Raw genomic sequence first — 24,745 nt, 5'->3', positions numbered from 1 at the left:
TTTCTGAGGGTATGTTGCAGCAGCATACGTGACAGTATAGCAGCTATGCTGCAAGCAATTCCTAAACTGATTTAAAGCTAAGAGTAAACTACAGTCACACTTCAGGCTGCAATGGAGATTAGTTTTACAACCCGAACTTATGGATTAAGAATGCAGCAAAATGTAGTCTGAGGATGGGTTGCAAACTGGAAAATCAGTGTCAGTTGTCTGAAAGTTAGGTATTTAATCTCAACTCATCAAACAAATTCCACTCTACTTCAAAAGAATGATTAAATAAGATGAAAAAAATGTGGTAAATGAGTTTAATTCTGAGCAGGACTTCAAATTCTACATAAAAAGAAAAATAACTTTCAATTCTATACACAATTTTTAAAATTCATAGTGTAGTTTTCAATTTTGGCTAACTCTTCTCACTGTAAGTAAATTCACCAAACATTTTAAATTGGTGGTGTATATAAGGAAATAAAAGACCAAAATGTAGTTGATTTTATAATAATTTAAGAAAATGATTCTTCTAGTAAAGTCCTGTTAGGTGGGAATGTCTAATTCTACTTAATGCATTATACTTGGAAATTTTTAGTATTTATTAATTTTAAAGTATTTCTTCAAGTGTGATTAATAGTTATACAGAACAGTTTTGTTAATATTTTTGAACCAATTTTTGTTTTGAGTTATCAAAAATAGGGAAGCAATTGTGGCAGTTTGTGGTAGAGGCAGAAATTTCACTTTTATGTTAGACTCATGTTTAATTAATTATATTCTCCCAGAGTGATGCAGTGACTTCAGGTATATCCACTTCCCGAGTAAAGAATATTTTAAAAAGATATACTTTTTTTACTTCAGATAGCTATCTGCTCTGACAGCAATCTGGGAACATTTTTGCATTGCTGCTATTTTCATGTACAAATTGAAATAAATAGAAATGAAGAAGATGCTTTTTCATTGAGGAGGCTTTAATTTGTAATGAACTCGCTTTTGAAAAACTGGGAAAAGAAATCTTAAAAATGTTTCAGAGAATTACAGTTGTCTAGAAATGATTCCTCATATAACCTGGTGTTTTCCCCTTCCCACTTGAGTGGCTGGCACAGGTACAGAACTACCAGTGAAGGATGTCACTTGCTAATGGCTAAGGTTGTCCTGACTTGAGAGACACTGCCCAGGGGGGCAAGGTTATGTCAGGATGGCTACCAGCTGGCTGGCCCATGTTTGGAGTGGATTGGATCAACTTTGTGCCATCGGTGATGAAGTCCCCCTGAGCAGGCACTGCAGGCACCTCTCTGCCACAGGTGTTTTCTGCCACTGTAACCTGCTTGAGGAAAACCCTGCTATAGGGAAGGATATTTTAGGGGAATCTTGGCAGCAGAGATTGTTTCTTCTCTGGTGAGAAAACACCTCGAGTATTGTGTTCAGTTTTGGGCCCCTCACTACGAGAAAGACATTGAGGACCTGAAGCATGTCCAAAGAAAAGCAATAAAGCTGGAGAAATGTCTTGATACAATGTCTTGTGAGGAGCGGCTGAGGGAACTGGGATTGTTTAGTCTGGAGAAGAGGAGGCTCAGGGGAGATCTTATTGCTCTCTACAGATACCTGAAAGGAAGTTGTGGGGTGCTGGGGGTCATCCTCTTCTCACAGATAACTAGCAATAGGACTAGAGCGAACAGCCTCAAGTTGCGTCAGGGGAGGTTCAGGTTGGAAATTAGGAGAATTTTCTTCTAAGAAAGAGTCATTGGAACGGGCTGCCCAGGGAGATGGTGGAGTCACTGTCCCTGGGGGTCTTTAAGGAAAGTTTGGACATGGTTCTTAGGGACATGGTTTAGTGGATGACATTGGTAGTAGGGTCATGGTTGGACCAGATGATCTTGGAGGTCTTTTCCAATCTTAATGATTCTATGATTCTTACTTACTCTTTGTTTCTACCTCACTGACATTTTGGTGCAGTACATCTATCACCATTCCTAAATACATAACACATTTAAATGTAATACTTTGTTAATGTCCTGGATGGTTGATTGCATAGAGAGTTCAAATGAGCTCCAAACAGCAGCTAAAATGCACAAAGTCAGTCTCTTATTGTGTGTAATGACACATTGCAGAAAAAAAAAAAAAAAAAAAACAAGTTACAAATAAATGCAAGGGAAGTATGCTTTAAATGATGAACAAATGATTAACCATAAAAATTGCAAAAAAGCAGTATTTTTGAGGACTACATTAATTCTTACACAAACTAGAGTATCCAGAAAAAGTGAGAAGTAACTTCAGAATGTCTTTTTTGTTCTCTTTGATAGTCAGCAAAACATTTGAACAGTTCTTTAATACAGTTGTTCTGAGATGCTCTTATCTTATTTTTCAAGTCAATCTGTTAACAGAAAAATATTTCCAAACCTGCAAAAGTTTAGATAGTGAATACAGCCTGTTATAGGGCATGAAGCAGTAACATGAGTGCGATCAATGTGATTTTAAGAAAGAAGCAAAATTAATTAATTTTTAATTACTTAATTAATTAATATTTCACAAAAGAAAAAAAAAAAAAGACAAAACACAATATGGTTGTTATACAGCTAACGTAAACCTTAGGAGAAGAAAAATATTAAATGATTTTTCCAAGTCCTTTTGTACTGGTAAGTGGGTCTGCACAGCACGAACTTTTTTCTCAGTCAGAATGCTTGTTAACTATCACATCTGTCATACAGACTGCTTTAGCTGAAATTACTTCGGTTCCAAATGCTACAACTTAAGTTTTGCCTTCACCAAAGTATTCATAGTCTTCATGTGCATATATATATATATTTATATATATATATATATTTATCACTGCATGATTTTCTAATGCGTTAAGGCATTCTTGCTGTAGTTTGGGCAAGATTCAGCTCCACAGAACATTTATTTAGGTAAAAAATATTATGGTTTTATGATTAGGAACAATAAAACCTTTCATAAAGAGGGAAGCTACTTGTCTCTATACAACATTCATTTTTTATTTTATTGGCAAATAACTTTTTTATTTGGATATGAATCACTGTTACTGTTAGCAGAAATGAATGAGCTAGAATCTCTTAATTAACTGTAATGGATCTTTTTTTGGTCTAATCTAATTCATTTTGTATATAATATGATTTTGATGTGGAGATTTCTCTGGCTATAGGAAGCAAAGATACACAATTCAAAGCATGATTATGAGTTGGGCCAGCTGGACAACCAGTTGGAGAGCAAGTAAAATTTCACCATAGTACACTCATGGAGGCAGATAAAAATGCATCTTAAAAAAAAGAGAGAAAATTAATATTTATTAATTTAATTAATGTTAATATCTATATAAACATGCTGTATATATGGATGTCTTGATTTTTAAGTCCTACATGATATTTACAATCTGACTTTTTAGAGTGTGTTGGTTTTTTTATTTTTTTTTTCTGTATTGTTCATCTTCAGAGTCACTGCACTCTGGATTAAAAAATATAATTTCTATCTAAACAGTTATTTTATACATCTAATTTAATCTGGTACCATGTTACCAAAACCATCTGATATTCTAAAACAAAATAATGTTAAATAATCTTGACCATTTTTTTTATTTTCATTAATATGCACAAAATGATAATATTAATAACATTAATATTAATAATATTAATAACCATTAATAACATCATATTTTTGTTGCCAACTCATAATGATTAAAAAATATTTTCTTATTCCTAATTCCTTCAGTTTGAGAAATACTAAAAAATAAATAAATAAATCCCTTTTAACAGAGCTGGAGAATCCTGTCAGGGGTACTCTATTCCTCACTCTGTGTTAAAATCTGTATAAGCTAATGATTTTACAGACAGTACGTTAGTGCATAAATAAACTCAGGCTTCCAGCCTCTTGTCTTTGTTTTTCAAATGAGTATCAGCAACCACTATATAAAATCAGCAGCATACAAGTTAAACAGAAGTAGCAGATGGGTGAATTTCACACAGTCTATTCAAAATTAATATGGATGGGTGTGGGGGAAAGAGAGAGAAGTATGTGAAATTATAGTGTTTTGTTGGTATAAAATGATGGAGTTGAAAAACATTAAAAAATGTTTTTTAATGTTTTTTAAAAAAATCACAGGAATAGAAAATGTAGAAAATGGGAAAAGATTAAGGCCTAAATGAAATGATCTGAATTGTGGCTTTTACCTACTTTGGCAGATGAGAGGGAGAAATTCTCTTTGCTGATACTATTTTTTACTTTTTTTCTGTATTAAAAATAAAAGAGTGGAAAAGTTAAATTCAAGCTTGCTTTCCATTACTGTCAATTACTTCTATTATGAAGAAAGACATAATAGACAATTATTGGGTTTTAAATATTTTTTAGCAAGTGCTGATAGAGTAAAAATTAAACTTTTTTGGTTACCATGTATCTTGCAAAATCTTTTGCTATGTGAAAAAAAAGCTTGATAATGTACTGTTGGTAGTAAAATCAGCTGTCACTCAACTAGTTTGAAGCAGGCTTAAAGCACACAGCAGGAGATAGATTTTACCTTTTTGTATTTTTAAAATTTTCAATACATTATATGCAACAAAAGGAGTTAAATATGGTTAGTTCAAGGATCATGCATATGCAGATAATAGGTAATATACAGTACATTATACGTTTTCTCAAACATTCTTATCTTTGACAACTGAAACCAGAGTAGCTGGATTTACACTTTAGATATATTGCCCCTATAGTCTAAGTTTTCCAAATATTTTACAGTTGTTAAGATTTAGTTTTTTTCTTATTCGTATGGCAGTTTCAATAATCTAAGAGAGAGAGATTTGTATAATGAATAATGAATGTGGCAGGTAATACGTTTGCATAGTATAATGTATTTAGGTAAAGACTGTGTAAACTACAATAGTGTAGAGAGGAATAGAAAAAAATGTACTTTCTGCATATCATTATTGAATATTTAGAAGTACAAAACTGATCATTTGGAGAACTCACAATTAAGTGTTTAGCACAATAACCATGAAGCAACAGTTGAGAATTGTCATGGTTCCCAGGGATTGTTTCGTATCAAAGTGAGAAGCCACTCATACCAAAATGTTGTTGTTGCTTGTAAAGTTGTACTTTGAAAACTGACTGCAAGGTACACTTCTTGATTAAACTGCTGGCTTTAGGCTTGGAGAGAATGAAAAATTTTGCTTTGATATTAGCCTATAAGGTGTAAGATAAACATGATCTGCAAGATAATCACCAAGACACTCTAGTAACTACTTTACTGTTATACTTCCTGTACCTGGAATGAAAGAATAAGCATAGAGTTTGGCTAATACCTAGGATTAAAAAATAAGGACATTTTCAAATACAAAGCTTCTCACAAGTTAATGTACAGACTATTAAACAAGACTTAGTGCAGCAGTTCTTCTCTTTTACCTTGAGCTTAGTTGGAATTTAAGTATCAAGTTCTATCTTGTGCTGTGACTAGAAAAGTAATAACAATTTATTATAGTCTGTATGACTTAATTGAGTTTCATACATTTTTATTTAATTATATATATATTTACATTTTTTGAAGTTGTTTATATTTGTATGGATATTGAGCATTTTTTTCAGAAAAGGGAAACATATATTTTGTTTGCCCTTTCTCTTCCGAGTTGCTACCACAGCTAATGTGAACTACAATGAATAGATGCCCTAAGAGGGAGTATCCTTGCCTTCAGTCTTGTGGATTTTATGTGATGTATTGAGATGCATTGAATCTCCTTATATAAGAACTCTGATATTATTTCTTCAACATTAGCCTTTCATGCATCCATCAACTGCTGTTTTCAGAATTCCACTTTGCTGTGTCCCTGATACCCAGTACTCTTTAAAAGAACACAGATGAATAAGATTCATCTATTTTATGTGATTTGTGTGAGACTATTTCTAGAAGATGTAAAATCGCTGTGCTACAGGATCCTACCATGGAAGTCTCCTTTCTTCTCTAAATACTGACATTGAATTTTGCATTTATGTTAAGTATACTACAACGGAACACATTTCAGAAATTTGTAAAATCATTTGCATGGGCAAGTCTTTGATGTGTCTAGAAATAAAAACAGAAAGTAAAAGTGAGGACCCAAGAAAATGGAAATCCTGTCAAAGAGAGTTAATACCTGAAGTTTCCTGCATAGGTGAAATGCAGGTAAAAGCCCTGTGCAAAAAAACAGTCCCTTGTTGACCAAAAACAGGCTTCATAGCTCATTCCAGTGTGGTAATTAGTCAGATTCCTAAGTCAAATGCATATTCTAAAGTATGTTCTTCATGCTCAAAATATAAAGGCAGATGTAGGACACAAAAGGAACACTTGACTTAGGAAATCTATGCAGGAAGAATCAGAACTTAATTGGTTGTTATGATGTGAAGAGTCCATGTTATTTGTTCTGTTTGATGTTGGGGAATTGCTACATGTATCTGTCAGACAAAAAAATATATTCTAAATTTAAGGTTTGGTTGCCTTCACTTCTGTTTTGTGTATCTGTATTTTGCTGCAAAGTCAATAGGAAGTGACATGAAAAAATATTGCACCTGTCACAGAGATCATAATGGAATGTCATTAAATACAATTTTTCATTCAGTGAGACAGAGATCTTGTGAATAAATGGATGGCTACGCTATAAAGCAAACTAGATTTTTACATTTAAATAACAGTGTTTTTTATTAATGAGGAATTAAATAAACCTGATAGAAGTCTCCTTTTAAGAAAACTTGTATCTTAGGCACATAGGTCGTCTTCTTCCTAAATATAAAATTAATATAAATTTGATATAAAATATATATCATGATATAAAATAAATATAAAAATTCTAAATCTGAATAAAATAGAAGCACTGAGATTTCACACAATTTTGGAGATATGTCTTCAGTGCTATAGAGGACTACATTCTGGGACTATGAAATGTTGAAAATCTCTGGGAACACATTACGTTAATCGATATTTCCATACCGTAATTAAGTGAGGTAGGAATGAGTGAGTGTCAGTGGCCTTGTTGCACTTCCCTGTCTATTTGCTTCAGTTTCCACATATTGCTGAAGAGGTCAGTTTTAAATCCAGAATACTCAAGGTTGAAACTGTGTTATGCTATTCTGCTATTCATTGCAGAGTGCTAAGTATCAGAACTGCTTCATAGAGCTTACTAATTTATTTTGTAAAGAAGAAATGGACAGACTACCTGCCTCCTGGGCAAATGCCAGAAGGAGGAAAAAAAAATAAATCCAATCTCCAGCATCAACAGAAATTTTACAATATATTAAATTAGCTCAGGAATATGACTTAACCTCAGTGGATTTTCAAGTGGCCAGCTTGGACAGTTTTGTCACAATTATGCGTTAATTCTGTTGATTTACCTGCATCTTTTAATTTTGGTGGGAACAGCGGCATTTGTTGCCCCATTTCACTGTGTTTTATGTTTTCTCTTGGGAAATTCTGCACAATAGATAGGAATATTGTTCACTGCCATAAAGTTCACTAACAAAGTCGTGTGGCCTTTAAATAATAAATAAATAAATAAATAAATAAATAAAAATACTGGCTTATGATGTTTAAAATAAATTAATGTATCTAAAAGTGTTTCTTACAGAATGCTCCACACAAGAGAGATAATATTTTTTTGTTTAGTTTCCAAGACATGTCCATTTAACACTGCAGTTGATTCAGGCCTTCTTGTCGGCATCATAATGAAACCATATGTCTGAATGTTTCCTGTACTCTTCATTTTTTGAAGCAGGTTTTGTACTAAGTGCACTGCACACTGTTTGCAATGATATTCTAGATCAGCAATGGAGGTATTAAAGTTCAAGAAGTTTTGAAACTTATTTATGTAAAGATTTGGAAATACTTTTGGAGTGACATGGGAAACAAAGAAAATATTTCCCAGACATTTTTACATGTAAAGTAAGGAAACAAGCAAACAAACACTATTAAAGGGTTAAATGCTTATTAAACCATAGTAACATAACCACAATTTTTGTGCCATGGCATTTGACTTACTAAAAATAGCGGGCAAGTTAGTCTTGTGGAAAAGAATTGCATCCATTTTTCAACACTTTTTATGTTAGGGCTTTCAACATTGTACCACCATTCCAGCTGTAAGCTGACTGGTGGGATGAACAAGAATAAACCAGGAAAAAACAAACAAACAAAAAAAAAAGTGTTTTGGATGTTGTGAGAGTTTTTTTTGACCACAGGTAGGACATCAGTGAAGAACCAACATTGTGTCTAATTTCTGCTTCTTATGAATATCCAAGAATAATACACAGGAGAAACTATTTGCAGGAATTCCACATTAGGTGACTTTCTTAAAGAAAGAAACAAATGAAAACAAACAAACCAAAACAAACAAACAAACAAACAAAAACAATCAAACAAAACCAAAGGAATCTTTAAAAATATTGCACAAATATTTTGTTGAATCAGACCTGCAGTCTCTGATTCCGAACATACTTGCACAAATGCAGAAGAATAATCAGATACTTAGTCATTTTCAGTACCTTTGAAAACGTTTGTTCAATTGGAAGCACAGGGACTGATTTAGCAGGCACATAAAATGGTCATCCACCGTTCTTTTCTAGCAAGAAGAAAGAATAAGAATTTGAGTTATGGGGATAAGGTTGCCATCTGGTTTCCAGGAATGTATTTGCACTTTAGACTTTTCTTATTTCAAGATAGCATAGATTACCAAACTACCAAAACATAGGTAGCTGTCAGCACTGTAAGATAAATTCTATGGCATGCAAGTGCATTTTTGTATTGTTAATAAGTGCAAGTCATTCAAAATTTACAAGAGCAAGCACAGGACACAAGTGCAATTAAAACCTCCTTGCAAATGTAAGATCTAATAATACAAACATTTCTCAATGACTCAGTGAACAATGAAACTGAGAGACACAGTTAAGTAATGTCATAGCTTTATTTTTTTTGTTATTTTTAAATTTCAGAAGTTAATGCCTACGTTATTACACCAACAAAAGACCAAAGATTGAATCTCTGCACTTAGATCTGCACAAAACCAAAAATGTCTAACTTCTCATAAAGTTTACAAATCACTGATCTGATTCTTCAGCAGCCTTTTTTTTTTTTTTTTCTTTTTTTTCTTTTTTTCCCAGTATAGTCATTCTTCTTTTGTCTCTACCAGAAGATGCAGTTTTCTCCATGTAGAGAGTTTACACATTTTTACATAGGATTCCACCATGGCTCCCATAATAAAACACAGACAGCAATGTTATTTTTATGTAGAAGGTTTGTCCTGTTTTGTAAAGACAGGTAAGAGGTCCAAAAGGCTCAGCAGTTTTCTTTCCAAACTTCCGTTGCTACTATTGTGAATTTATCTGTGAAGAAAATGTTGACAATAGTTTTTACAGAATCTCAGAATCATCTAGGTTGGAATAGAACTCCAAGATCACTGAGTCCAACCTCTGACCTAACACTAACAAGTCCTTCAATAAACCGTATCACTAAGCTAAACATCTTTTAAAGACCTCCACGGAAGTCTCAGCCACTTCCCTGGACAGCCTATTCCAAAGCCTAACAACTAACAGTAAAGTTCTTCCTAATATCCAACCTAAACCTCCCCTGGTGCAACTACTTTAGCCAATTCCCACTTGTCCTGTCACCAGTTTAGATGAAAAAAAAAAAAAAAAGTTGGTATAAAATATTTAGTATAGTGTTTGTATATATGAACACAAACACAGAAAAAAAAATCAAAGAAAATTTAAATTCAGCTTTAATTTAGGTTTAAATTAATTTAGATAGCATCCAATGTATAGTTTTGTATAAGATATGATGTTTCTTTGACAACATTGACTATTTTTATTTATTTATTTTTAATTTGTTGTGCAGTACAATCCTGGAACTATACTGTATATAGCAAGTATAACATGAAATGACATGCAAGTTGAACAGAAAAATGGTAAAATTATGACATTGACAGAAACACTATAACCATACGTATAATACTGGCAAAATAAAATGTTTTACATTATTGAAATGGATACTGAAATAAATGATTCCACAATGCTGAAATATTTTGAAAATTCAAAAATTAAGACACATGATATCACTCCCTGAATTTCTCTGACTAAAGACAGGGTTGTCTCACATATTTTTGGCACCCTAAACAGGAAAACCAAACCAAACCAAAAAGACTTATTACCAACTCTGCTATATGCATGATTACAACCAACCACAAAAGGTAGCAAGAAGTGCTGTCAGACACCCTAGGGTGATAACAGACTCTTCACTGCTATCCTTCTCTGAACTGGAGTAACTTGTTGGCACATCATCTTCTGACATATTTGCTGCAACATAAGAAACTTGTAGAAAAGTGGGGGCGAGCATTTACAAATATTGAGCTAGTGGGATTATTCACATAATGTCTATCAGAGCTGATTTTTACACACCATTTTGACTGCCAGAGCTGTCCACAGAGTCATAAGTCAGGAAGCAGCACCAGCAGACTTTACTTCATCTTCTTACTGTTTTGCTAAACTGCAAAAGCCTGAGTAGTCTTTTTTTAAAAGTGCTACCACTACCTGTAGCAACAACAAAGGGCTGGATTCTTAAGTGGTGTAGTATAATATATTAAAAAAACAACAACAATGTAATAATACAATATAATACAATAACAATAATAATATAATATACTATAATAATATAATGTATAATAATAAAATAATAATAATAACAATATGGTATAATAATATAATCATATAGCTTTAGATGAAGGATGGTATCTGAAATATCCCTTCATATCCACTACTTTAGGATCCACTTCTTAAATACATAAATGATTAAAATGCAGTAAGTCGAAATGAAATCAAATATGTTTACTAATAGAAGATGTAATGAAAACACACTTTTTTCTCCCTCTTTTAAACCAGAGGTTCAACACACGTCTTAATTAAATCCAAACTTCTTGAAAAATTATTTGGAATACTTAGAGATAATATTCAACTTTTCAAATAATTTTCCTGTGAGTGTGGCAAATTAAAAAAATAAATAAAATAAAAGAACCAAGGCCAAGCAGCATTTCCAGTCATCACTGAGAATGCAGAAAGAATAAGAATGTGAACACTGATTTGAGCTCAGGGTTTTGCTCCTCAGTGCGTCTCATTCATTCCATTGTATCAGCCTACATTCTAATGAAATGTTAACAGAGAAATTGCATATGTGCAAGAACCTGCTGTTGTTTCTTTGAAACCTGTTTTTGCCGTCAATTTTTTGTGTGGGAGGCTAGCTTTTAATGTGATGGTCTGATTTAATGTGAATTGCTCCTGACCAGCTAGATGCCACAAAACTCTAACAGAACGCTTGTCAGGAGATGGCTAACAAAGACAGGCTAGACAAAGTTGAACAGCTCAGGAGCTCTCTGTGCTCAGATAGATCGGGTTTAGTGAACCAGTGGAAAAAAAGTTCATCCAAACCTGCCAGTCTTGATAAGCTCCAGGGTCAAGTGTTTTTGCAGACTGTCTACTGTAGAAAAAAAAAAAAAAATATATATATATATATATGTATATATATTTATATATATATACGAAAAATTGTAAAAGTTCTCTGAGTTTCTTTTGACTGAGAAAAGTTCCTTTCTCAGGCAGGGAATAATATATGTGCATTTGCATTGCTGTGGAAGACTGCATCTTAAAAGTGCCAAGGAATTTCAATTTACAGTTTCCTGAGCAGGAGTACAGTCCTTGTAATCAGAACATTACCAGGTTTGCCAGGCATTCTTTGTAGGTATGGTTTCTCAGAGGTTAAATAGTGCTGTTAATCTCTGATTGCTTCTTCAGCATATTAAGCCACTACTGTACCACTATTCAGAGCTCTTTTTACTGTTGCTGTTGCTAATGGCCACAGTATGTATTGACTGTAACAGAAACTAGCCAATTCTTCTCCCACTGCTGCAAATCCTCTACTCAAATATAACCATTTGCTGGGAGAAAATAAATAAATAATTATGTAAAAACAACAGATTCTGGATTTAAGGCATCTGTTTATTTTGCATTCAGGATGGTGTTATTGGGTTCCTGCTGCTACCCTTGCCTGAAAAGTCAACATCTAGTTCCTTCACTTTGTCCCAGTAACAGCCTATATTCTTAAATACATGGTCCTGAGCATTAAAAGCATTTATAATTCCTTCCATTCCTCCTAATCTTCCTTCTGGCGCAGTGTTGTGATTTTTTCTCACTACATTTTCCTGCTTAATTGTGATAACTTCAAACTTTACAAGAAAACAATTTATTTATTTATTTATATAGTTAGTTAGTTAAAGTATATGTCTTTATATATTGTTGTACTTTTAAATATTATTCAGTTTTGCTTCAGCCTCAGAAAGCAAACAAAGCCTATGAAGGCTGATTAGGGTACTGTCCTTTGGAGTGCATTTAAATGGGTTTTGATTTAAAGAGATTGTGCAGTATTTTGATAGAGTGCATTAGCTTAATGTCTACTAAAGGTGATGTGAACTGGGCTATAACAACCTTGCATATTATATTGAGAAATATCCTTTAGATTGTGTATGTCTTAATAACACATTAAATATTTCTGATAACGATAATTTGTTTGAAAAATGAAGTGCATGCTTCATTGTTCTCTATCCCAATCCAGACTTCTCTGTAACTACCTATCAAAATTAACAGCATTTTAATATTTTGCAACTCTCTGCTTGTTCAGTGAAGTTTCCTATGTGTGGAAAGCTTGAAAATAACAGGATTTTCATAAATGTCAGATATTTGTTTTAGCCACTACCGTCCTTCAAGGGAAAGTGAGGCAAAGAAGAGAATAATGGAACAGCTCTCCTTACCTTGTTGTGGGTATATAGTTATCTAGTTTTTATTGTCAGTGATTTACTCGGAAATCACTCCAGTACGTTTCTGTGTAGCTAGATCAGCCCTTCTCTATCCTCCCCTTCTAACTGCATTAACCCTTTGTCCTTGGATTTCTCCTTCAAGTTGTGAACAAAGAGCTCTTCAGCTTGGGTGGAAGTGGAAAATGTGGTTATTGATTTGGTCATGAATAAATGAATGTGTGCCCAAACATACGAACAGATAAATAGATGGAAGTTATTATTGTTGTATATTCTGGACAACCATCTTCATTTTTTGGAAACATGCACAAGAATGCCGAGACAGACAGACACATACATTACTTTTGAGTCTATATAACCTTTTTAGACCATCTGCATTTATGTGCTGGCATATGATACAGCACATTTTAGAGCTAGATAACTTTCAAAGTACACTGCGGTTCTTTCTAGAGGAATACACAGGGTTGCCCTTTCTGTGAAAACCAGACAATGGGAAGAGATACGCTTGTGAGGATGTTTGACACTGCAAAAATCAGAATGCATCTGCAGAGCATATCCTGGGAAAACTGCAGGCTGCATGAGGCAGATACAGACTCAGAGATTCCTTCTACACTAAGAACTTAAGCACAACATTTTTCGAAGTGGTGTATTTCAGTTTTTAGGGAAAATGTGTGATTTATTGCTATGCCTTTACAAAAAAAAGTCATATTTACTTACACCTTCTTGCTTTTGTTGGTCACAACGCACATCATCATTTCACTAAAATCAGTGCTTTCTAGAAGTTTCTCTACGCAGTTTTCCTACCAGTAATATAGCTAATATGTTGCACAGTGTAAAAAGCATATCATTATATATATTAATGTGACAAAGAAAATGTGCTTATAACAGCTTATTTTGTTACTAAGTAGAAATACGTTTCATTTGGTAAGAAACAATTTAATGTGTGGTTGTTAAAATAAAATTTGAAGTTTTATTTGCTTAATTAATTTGGAAAAAGCAGCCTCCTGACAGCCAGACTAACCTGGTACAAAAGGTACAAAATAGGAAGTGAATTCAATGTTTGTAAAAGCATGATTTTTGTATATTAACGGAGTATTTACCAAACCAAGTGCCTAGTAGCTGACAGTTAGGAATTATATGAAGAAGGAGTTACCCAGTCTGCTACAAGTTTCTTTTCCAAAGAAACTGACAGCTAAAATGAAATTAATAACTATTTTAACAGCTGAACATTTTGCACTGTTTTAGCTGATAAATTTTGAAATCCTCAGAAAAGAAAAAAGGATATTTCCTCAGCATGGAGAAGTTAAATAATGACAGCAAACAATAAAGAATAATTTTTGTTAGCTGTAAAAAATAAACTTTTTTATTGGGCCCAGGCCATTTCACTACTAATATTACTGAGTTAGGGCGACTGAGAAAACCATACAGATTAAAGCTGAGTAGAACTCTTCATCAAAAATGCACAATTCATCAGGTTTCTGATAGGTGTACTTCAGTGTTAGATAATACTTACCACTGCAAACATATCACAATTTGATCTGTGCTTCTTCCATCCTGATGTTTCATTAATTACAGAGGAAAAATGAAGCTGCCATTATAGCTGGGGAAGACAAGCTGAGTGTATTTGGCAACTGTGAGGACCCAATGAGTGGAATTGTATTGTCTTCTCTATTACTTACCAGGAAAGTAAGTTAAACTTCAGTTCCTTGATTAAATTTCTAATTCATGAAGGGAAGAATTTAAAGAATATAATGAAATCCAAAGATGTCGTAATTGCTTTGGAAATTACAGAGTTGTAAATGGTAATAATTCCTATGAATATGAATTGAAATAAATTCATATAATTCAAATAAAACTTGATTGGGACCCTCCTCTCAGTCTATTCAAGCAAACAACAACAAAAAATACAAATATTACGCTGCTTTTGTTTGCCTCTTTTTTCTTTTGACTTACTGGGAGATATTTACTCTTAAATATGTGTGAGATCACTATTAAAATTTTTCAAATTCCCCTGTATGAGAAAGAGTGATGACAGTTCATCTTAATGTATGTATTGTATTTCTCTAAGAGTTATATAAGAATATCTATGTAAAGTAGTCATTTATAAAGCGTGATATTTTAAGAGCAGTCAATTATTAAGCCAATCAAAGAAAAATATTATTGTCTTTGAAGGGGATTTATGAGTCCTCACATTTCTCATACCTAAGATAATAGACATGGCTGAAGAACAAAAGGGATGATGGTATTTATACACCACTATTTCTAAATAGATAACTGATAATTCATGCAGGTAAATTGGGCTGCCTCAAACACCATACTCTTTCCATTATGAGGTTTAGTCTATTGATTTCTCTTACTCATTTTCCTTAACCTCCCTAAGGGTATTGCATATATATTGTTGATTTCTTACTGGCTTTCCCTCACCCTGCTGCAGAAGGTAGAAGTAACTGAAAGCATCCATCAACTCAGTACTCTACAATGGCTATATTTTGCAGGTTAAATCAACCTTCTCTGATACTCTTAAGTCTTGTAAATATTAATCTTTCTGTGTATCTTTCTTCTTTTTCTTCTTCAGAGATATGTCTTTCTTCATTAAATGGTGCCCAATGATAATTTTGTTATTAGGAGATTTTAGATTATTTGTTATTAAAGATTTTAGATTAAGATTTCAGTTTCATAGTTATTAAAGATTTGATCACTTTCCAGCTAGTACTAGCTGATACTTTGTCAGTTCCAAAGTGTCTGCTATTTATGTTGTATTAGAAAAGCTGGATAGCTTGATACATCCACTTATAAGCAAAAATGAAATTTTGCTATCAGATGGCATGTAGGCACTAGATTTCAGTGCAAAATCTACTTCATTGGAAATAGAAATAGATTAGAATAGTCACTAAAATAGTAAAATCCTTAACAGTACTGAAAAAAGGTAATTTGGTCCCCTCGCTGGATTTCTTCATCAGAGTATACATGGCCTTCTTTTAACCTTCACTCTGAATGTCTTAGATTAAAATGCAAAATTTAAGTGTAATTATAAAGTGCCTGCTTTGTAATTTACCTCAAACTACTAAATATGTACTCTTGGTAGAAACTCCATTTTAATTTAGGCATTGTCAGAGAATCATTATTGCCCACAGATAATTATCTAATATGTTTCCCAGGCAGTGTAACAGATATAGTCATCACAACATCTCAGCTTTGTTGTTCTGTGTCAGGTGAATTACATTTCTCTCTGAAGCAGCTACCATTAAAGACCTTGAAATGAAGCTTTTATTGCTTGCTGATTACTTTCACTTTAACAAAACAAAACTCCAAACATTTTATTTATTCTTTGTTACCCACATATTGCAAATTAAATAAAGTGATCACTTCACCATTCTGCCATAATGAAGATTCATGTTTTTAAGGTGGCTAAAGCAAGGAAGTTTCAGAATATTTTTCAGGGCAGCCAGGTTAATCAGGGAAGTGTTAGTGAAAACAGACTGAATTTGGTGTGCCCTGATGTAACATCCATAAATATAAAGATAATTTGAATTTAACAACTCTTGGTATTTTGGAAGACTACATCTGTCAAATGACTTTTTTTTTTTTCCCCCAGATTCCTAGCTGTCCATACTTTTAAGGCAGATTATGCCTTTTCTATTACAAGGCCGTATATTTTAGAAATGTGACCCTTGCCATGACACAGCTGTAGATACAGTGATGTGGTAACCATTCCCTACAACCATCAAAGCTTTGGTGCTTCTCAAAGGTTTACAGAGGCACCAAGATTTCTTCCACCATAAGTATGACCTTGTCCCATAGATCTGCCACATCATAGAAAGTCCATTTTGTAGTTGGATCCTTTAGTGGAACATTAAAGTTTTATTTACTAGGGAATGGAAATAAGTTTTGTCAGAACAATACTGAGCCCAAATGCTTACCCTTTTGTGAGCTAAAGATCATTCTTTACAGCTTACCAAGAATATTGAGGTCTTTGTACTGTAAATCCTTTTACCTTCTTCACTAATATTGCTTCAGATAGTGACTTAGTTGCTACAGTTGTCTCCTGGGCAACATTGGTTAAAAATCCTTTTATTTTTTTTTTTTTTTAAAGATGGCCCCTGAGAATTGGTATCCTGTCAGAGCCTGTTGATTTCTGAGCTCAGCCCTTTTCTTGTCAGCTAATGGGTACAAACTGAGGAAATAGGCAGCATATTAGAGCAGTGTGAATAAAGGAAGTTTTGCTAAATGAGGTGGGTGGTAGAACCATCTGGACATTTGAAAACTTGCCTATTTCTCAGTTAGATAATTATCTAATTTCACTATTATTACTCATGCAGAATCTAAATGGCAACATCTTTGCCTGTGACTTAAAATACAGTATTGAAATGCCTGGGCTTTTTACGTGTTAAACCAGTGCAAATAATTAATTTATTTATTAATTAATTTATTTATTCTGTATTATTTCTTAACTGTAGTTTTTACTGATGCTTCTTTTGCTTTTATTTACCAATCACTGTATATAAACTACATTTTTTTTTCTTTCCTTTAGTAATGTTTTTAAAAACTTTTACATTAACTTATAAGTTAACAAGAATTTTGAAATCTTTCTGGAGAATATGCATTAATGTTTATGGCTATTTTAACTTTAAAATAGCATGAAAACAATAATGGACTATTTTTGTTATGGGATTTGATCTCTAAACCCCACCACAAAATTGGAGTAGCTACAGGATATATTGGAGAACTGCAGCAAAACAAAACATCTTTTGGGCGTCTTGGGCTAGCACACAACATTTTCCTGGATTCAGCCTAAAAGACTGCTCTTTGTTATTATCTCTATGTGAATTCGTAGGGAGACAAATTTTCTAGCTGAATAATAAGTTGTAGGGCTTTTACTATCTTGACAGCAGTTGTTTTTCATCTTAGAAACTTGATAACACTGAGAGAGAAAGACAAATATTAAAAATAAACAAACAAACAAACAAACAAAACGTGGTAGATCTGTTTTGTATCTTTAAAGTTCTTGCATAATTTCTGGGAAAAAAAAAAAAAAAGAAATGTAGATAGGGCTTATTGTCTATTTAATCATTTAACTGTACTAGAAAATCTTTACAGTGAAAAACAGAGTTTGCTCCAAAATGCATTTATGTAAAACTTTATTTTGGATTTATTAATGGAGAACATGAAATTGAACTTTTTTGACTTGTTAAGTGGACAGGGGAGAAAGAAGGACAGGGCAAGAAGGAACAAAAGTCAGACTGAGGTTACCAGTTTTGAAACAGAGGGAACAATTAATAATTTTTTTGGAAATGATTTCCCTATTAAGTTAAGAATTCTTTCCCATTTTATCATAGTATAATTTTTGGTAAAATAAAATTAAGAGTAGATGCTCCAAATTCTGTTATTACCATTATTAACTAGGTTATTAAAAACAATTAACTAGGTTATTAAAAACAATTAATACTAGGGTATTAAAAACAATTATGGTCACTTTAGACTAAGTGTGCAAATTTAATGCTGTTTTGAATACTCTTCTCTTTGCCAGGTTGCTTGCTACCAAACTTCACAGTTATTATCTAATTAAAAGCATTAAAAAAATAATTAAGCTATGTAGAAGATAGTCAAATGGGACTCTGTGAGGTGTTTGCCTTGTTCAGTGTCCCCATGTATACGCCATTGTGGTGCATAGAAACTTAACTACTGTCTATGAAGACAGCAGTCTCCTTTATGTTTACTTTGAAATATGAAAAATTACAATGGCTTCAAAGGGAAGGAAATACATAGCTGTTCTTCATGTAAGCATAGAAAGCAATCTGCACTCCTTTTTCTTTCCTAGCATCAATAAATATCAATTTGTCTCCTTTTCCCTCCCTCCCTTATGGGTCCAGAGAAGTCAGCATGTGTATCTGGGTTGTATTTTTAGTGCTATATTTCTCAGATTTTTGCCAACATCAGTTTTTCAGAGAACTTTTGTCATATCTCAAGGCAGTCCGTCCAAAAAACTACTTTATACCCATCTTCTGTCTCATCAGTTTAATTAATGCCTCACTTGTTCAGAGCAAACCACCTATGGCATAACGTCCAACTCTTGAGAATCTTGAGGTGAAAAAAGTCCAAATAATTTGTCTTTTTTTTTTTTTTTTTTCTTTTAACAAGAAAAATAAGGCAGTAAATGACTGACTTCCAACTGAAACATAAGAAGTCATTCACATTAATGTGAATAATAATTAAAAAAAAAATCAAGGAAATAACAGTTATTCATATGCATTGCTTCTAATGAATGACAGAAGAAAATAAGATGGAGTTGTGTTTCATGAGAATTCCCAGTGGTGATAAATCATACTGGATTAAGCAGGAAATTTAGGCTTTTTGCATCCTCTCTGCCGTTCTACTAAGTCAACAGAATTGTTTATGAATGATTTTGCTGCAGGAAGAGGACAACCCACTTTGTTAGTGATCTTTGCTGATGTCCCTGATACTCCTGAGCTGAACTTCTGTACCTGCTTGCTGCCCAGAGCAGCTTGAAAAGTTACCATGAAGGAGAGCTCAGTTCAGTGTTTCTCCCCTACCCACCAGATGCACTGAATGTTCAAATCTATCTTATATCTGATAAATCTATCTTAAATCATATTCAAATCGGTTCATGTTTTAGAAGACTCTCTAAACTGGCATAGGATCAGTCAAATTTACACTAGTGAATCCATGGCTTAGAGGTGCCATAGTTCTTCCACTCCTGGGCTACACTGTTATCTTGTGTCAGGAGGATGCCCTACAGCCTTTGCACAGAAACAGAAAAATAAATAAATAAATAAATAAATAATAGTAACACAGAGGTGCATAATTTTTCCAGGTTTCTCAGACTGATTAACAATTTTTAATTTCAATGTATTCTGAACTCATACATTGCTGCAATTAAAAACAACTGTTAAGATACAAATCCAGAACAGAGTATAAACCAGGATCTCGTACCCATCTGGTAGCTATCTAGCAGCCACATTTATTGTCATAACTATGTCTTGTGCCATACGTGAACTACAGTGCATTACAGGTATTCAAAGCAGTGCTAAGGCTACCAAAATAATATTAATCTGAGTTTTTATATAAAAAATGCATAAAATTTCAGAAAACATTTTTTATAACTATTTGACCCTCTCTGTGTGTGCTTGGTTGTTCTGGTAAACCCAAATTTTCCTCAAAGCATTAGTATTTTCATTACCATCATGCCACTGAGGTTGATAGGTAATATAGAATTTGAAAACATTGCCAATGACATACTTTTTCCCTAGAGTTGCCTGTGCTTTATTATTGGATGTTATTCTGTATTCAGAAAGGGAAAATTTTTATTTTTCCCTTTGTGATTTAGTTTTATACATGTTGGAGGTGCTCATGATAAGTGACTTGAGGAATTCTGCTGTGTACTGTGTTAGTTTAGAATCACACTATTAAAGATACCGTTGAATACAAGATTATTTTTGTAATGAAGTTTCATGCAAACCCAAGTGAATCAAGTGAAGGAGGAAAGAGAGGTCAAGAATGCTGAAAGTCAAATAGCAATCTGTAAAAGAAGCTGTGGTGTCAGGGATATTGATAGTGCAGTGGACTGTGACAGGTACAGTTATGCTCAGTCTCTGTGGGAGATCTATGAATACAGCTGAATGCTCTGAAAGAAGAGCTGGGAGAACTAGCTGTACAGTGAGATTTGCAGAAATCTCAAGACAAAGGGTTTTGATTTTCTTTGAACTTCCACTGCTGGGCAAATGGGGACAGGTTAAACACAGAAGACAGGTTTAGGATGCAGCAGATGCAAATCAATTTCTTATTTGTATTAGCTCTGAATTAGACTTCCTAAAGATTTGTACAGAACTTTTGGAAATTTTAGACATAAGACTCCCTTAAGCTGTACCTATGAAATATGTATGTGTACATTTGTATTTGTCTGTATAGGGCAATATAGAAATCACATCATTACCAATATTTTAACCCACCAGTCTAATTTTTGAACAGTTTTAGGTCATCATAAGTACTATCAGAAACAAGTAGGACAAATTGTCAAATTCTAAGCACCTAATTGTCTATCTAGATTCACTTTTGTGAGCTCTGCCCCCATCTGCCATTGTCCACAAGCAGTTGGTGTCTCATTTTGAAAGAGAACAACTGCACTTTTTGACAAATGAAACAAGATATGCCTATAGTGTCACAGAGGTCCAAGAGTTTTGGATCCTCCCTCTCTGTCTCAGCTTCTAGACAAACTTTCTTCCCCTAACATTTCCAACTTCTTTTTCTAAAAGTTATATTTCTTTTGAAGTCATGGGATGTTGCTACATATTACACACTATTTGCAGCATTCATTGATTGTGCCAGAATCAGATGGTTTGTTTTGAAATAATAAAATTTTCAAGATTGAAAGTATTCATTTTGTTTTGTTATTACTGACATATACAGTTAACATATACTACTTAGGTAGTGTATAGGATACTTACAGTATACTTTATAACACTTACAGTATACTTTAATTATACTGTATTATATTATATATATTATTATACTGTAGTACTTATAGTGTACTTTAGTTGAATAAAAGTTCTTGTTGCATCTGGGAAAAATCAGTTTTGTGAGAACAGAACTATAAGGAAACAGTCGTTAAGTATGTATGCTAATAAGGTCAAAAAATTATTCATTAAAGTTAGTGCAGTTGAATAATGGTTTTTGTTCAGTAGGAAATGATTTAATTTATCTCAACTTGAACTTTCAAATAAAAATAAAATGAAAATCTGCTGGAATTTTTGGCTGAGAGTATATTCTTAAAACATGAAGGTGTAGCTCAGAAAGGGATGTGGGTCTTCTTAGTCATGCAGCACTCAGTTCTGAGGCTATGAAAATGAGATGCAAGATATTTAGTTAGGTGCTGAAGCTCCTGATGAAATGGTTTGAAAGACTTGGCTACATCAGAATAGAAACCACAAGAACTAGATTAATTAGCATGTAGCTGTCCAGGCCTAACTAAAAAGGAAACAATTTTCACTGCTCATTTCTAAGAAGCCAATTCTGATGTGTTTTGTGTCTAGTTCCATTCTAATTTCTTCAGAGTGCTTGAGATACCTGCACTTAGCATGTAGGTGTAGGGCAGGATTTGTGGGACAGCTGCACCCCTCTGAAGCACCAGCTAGAGACATGCTAAATACACTGGGGTATCCAAATGGCATGATTCCCTATGGCTTGACAACTCAATCCGTTGCTGTCTTTTCTTTTATTCTGAACCAAAGCAGGATTCAGTCTTCAAAAAGTAGAAATACTGCGGTTTTCTTCTCTTTCTTTTCAGAATTTCTGTGATTAAGACAATCACTGATGGTTTAGAAGACCCAAATTCAGCTCCTTTCTCTGATTAGAATATTCAGACACATCTTCTACTTGAAGAGTCTCTTAATCACCCAGCAATCCTGGAGAGAGGAGGCAGGATTTAGCATGCAAAGTTGTTTAATTATTTTTTTCAGAAAATTCAGGTTTATTCAGGAAAGAGGAAGTAAAAGGATGTAAATTTCTGTGTATGACTGGTTAGGGCACTCTTCTGGAATAATGGAGACTTGACTGCTGGTCAGCCTTTTTTTTATTATTATTATTTTTATTTTTATTGTAGACTGCTTATGGACTGAGTGAAGAACAGTTAAAAGGGAAATGTTACACTAAATGCTATTTAAATGCAAAAGCAGTATGAAATACATTCAAGGGCTCCTTATTTAGACAAATGCTATCACTTGAGTTTTATCTCATTAAAAAATACTTAGAAGTTTGTTAAAAGAATACTTCACAATTCAGGCTGTGCAATTACTAATGAAAACTAACCTAAATTTGGCTTAAATAGTTTAAGTTTAATAGACAATTCAGGCACAGGTCTTTCAGCTAGGATTAAAACTAAGCAGAAAGTGTTTGCAATTAAACAGAAATTAATAAAAGAGAAAGAATTCTCAGTGTCCATTAAAGTCTATACATATCAAATAAATATAATAGGAGCCTACAGCCCTGCTGTAATTTTAGTGTCTTCATTGTAGTTACATGAAGAAGCAAGTTCTGTAAATTGCTGATTCTAAACACCAAGAATTTACATTCAAAGGAAAAAAAAAAAAAAAGAAAAAAAAAAAAAGCTGCTGGTAAAAATAATACTATAAAAATTTTACTAAGAGAGAATATGATTTTTTTTTTTTGTACTGAATCCAATATAATTTCAATATAATTTTAACTTACAATGGCTTTTGGTCTCCAAATAATAATAAATTTCCTAGAAATTCCACTAATAGACATAATTAAATCAATGAGTAATTGCCAGAATTCAAATGAACACTAAGTACGGCCAACTGATTTTAAACGCTTTGAACCACAATGCTTTTCAGAGCCATTATTTGAGTATTTACTCAGGGCTAGACTTTTACCTAGACAAAGCCAGCTGCAGGGAACAAAGTGTTAACCTTCCCATCACAGCATAGAAACAGGTTTAGCAGGAGGAGAGAAAAAGCTGGGAAGAAAGAAAGCTGGTAGTACTGTGTAACTTGTATGTAGTGGTACTACGCAACTACTTTTGCTGAAGAATTGGGGAAAGAAGTGTGACAAGTAAAGCCTCAACTCTTGTTTTGAAGAGGAGTATCTGCACTGGCACAGAGAAAGAAATATTAAGTTGTTTGCTCTTTGTTTTGCTAATACAGAATTATATTTTGAAAAGGGCCAAGCACAGAAATGAAAAGGAGGTGGTTCCTCTAGTTAGGTTTGCATCAGTAAACTCATTACAGTCAGGACTCGGGCTTGAGTACTGGTCATATGATCATCCTCAAAGTTTATTAACACTATTCCTGACAGACCTTTTGGCTGTACTAACACATTTAATGGCCTCAAGTTGCACCAGTGAAAGTTTAGATTGTATGTTAGGAATAGAGGGTGATCAAGAATTCAAATGGGTTGCCCAGGAGCCCACATCCCTGGAGGTATTTAAAAGATGTGTGGATGTGGCACTAAGGGTCATGTTTTAGTGATGGGACTCAGTAGGTCAGGTTAATGGTTAGACTTAAAGACCTTGAAGGTCTTTTCCAACCTATATGATTCTATGAATTGAAGATTTGCAAACAGTGCCCATAATTGCTTCAGAGAGACTGTGATCAAGACCTATCCCCGATAAGCAACATAGATGAGACCACCCACTTTGGGGTGTGAAAGAGTTCGGCTATATGAGCACAAGCTTTCCTCACTTCTTGGTCTCTTGGGGTGAGAGGTCTTCCCCTTTTTATTTAGCAAAACAGGTGAAGTTTCTTGGCCCAAGAATGGACAAAGCTGCTTGCAGTTTTTTCACATTCCTATGTGTTAACAATGACATGAATAAACAATGCCATACATTTTTCTCTGCAGATACAGCTTATCTTATTTTATTACATTCAATTCCAAAGATCTTTTGCTCTTGTTTAGTATCATAGTGAAATGTTTTCAAGTGCATGTTGAAGGAATCACATTTTTAACACTATTCAGCTTTCATCACTGAGCTACCAAGAATAGTTTGATGGCTCTTTCTAATTAATATATTGTTGTTTGTAAAATCATTCATCTACTTTCAAGGAATGTTACTTCCAGAAGTGAATTCAATCATTTCAAAAATGTCCCAAAATGTTTATGAAAGATTTCAAAATGTGGGGCATTAGCAGTCAGATTTTAATAAGGTTTCTATTAAAACAAGAAACAATGCATTCTGTGATCTCTCTCTATCTATATATTCAGACAAAGCTCCTATTTTTCCTCATTGTAGGAATTCTAGTGTACTGTGACACTTGGCTACTTAAGCACTTTCTATTTTATTTTCCATTTACTGTAACCTCCATGTTTATGCCTTCAGAAATTGGGAAATCAAGTTATGATTTCTCTTTTTCTTAAGATTTCTCCTTTCTTAACAGTCAGCTGACAGGTCATATTCCTCTGTTTGCTGCCTCTTTTCTTAT

The 24,745-nt window shown here is 33.6% G+C and overlaps 1 protein-coding gene across 1 annotated transcript in view; it reads left to right on the top strand.

Moving 5' to 3' along the window:
* The window catches only part of NALF1 (NALCN channel auxiliary factor 1), a gene marked incomplete at both ends in the record, with an annotated part of 496,891 nt that overhangs the window by 105,362 nt on the left and 366,784 nt on the right, over positions 1-24,745 (top strand). The gene's annotated exons all lie outside the window — the stretch shown is intronic.

Source organism: Netta rufina (assembly GCF_964035555.1).
Source record: "Netta rufina genome assembly, chromosome: 1".
Lineage (NCBI taxonomy): Eukaryota > Metazoa > Chordata > Aves > Anseriformes > Anatidae > Netta > Netta rufina.
Note: the sequence above shows the minus strand (reverse complement) of the source record. Positions and strands in the feature narration are given on the sequence as shown.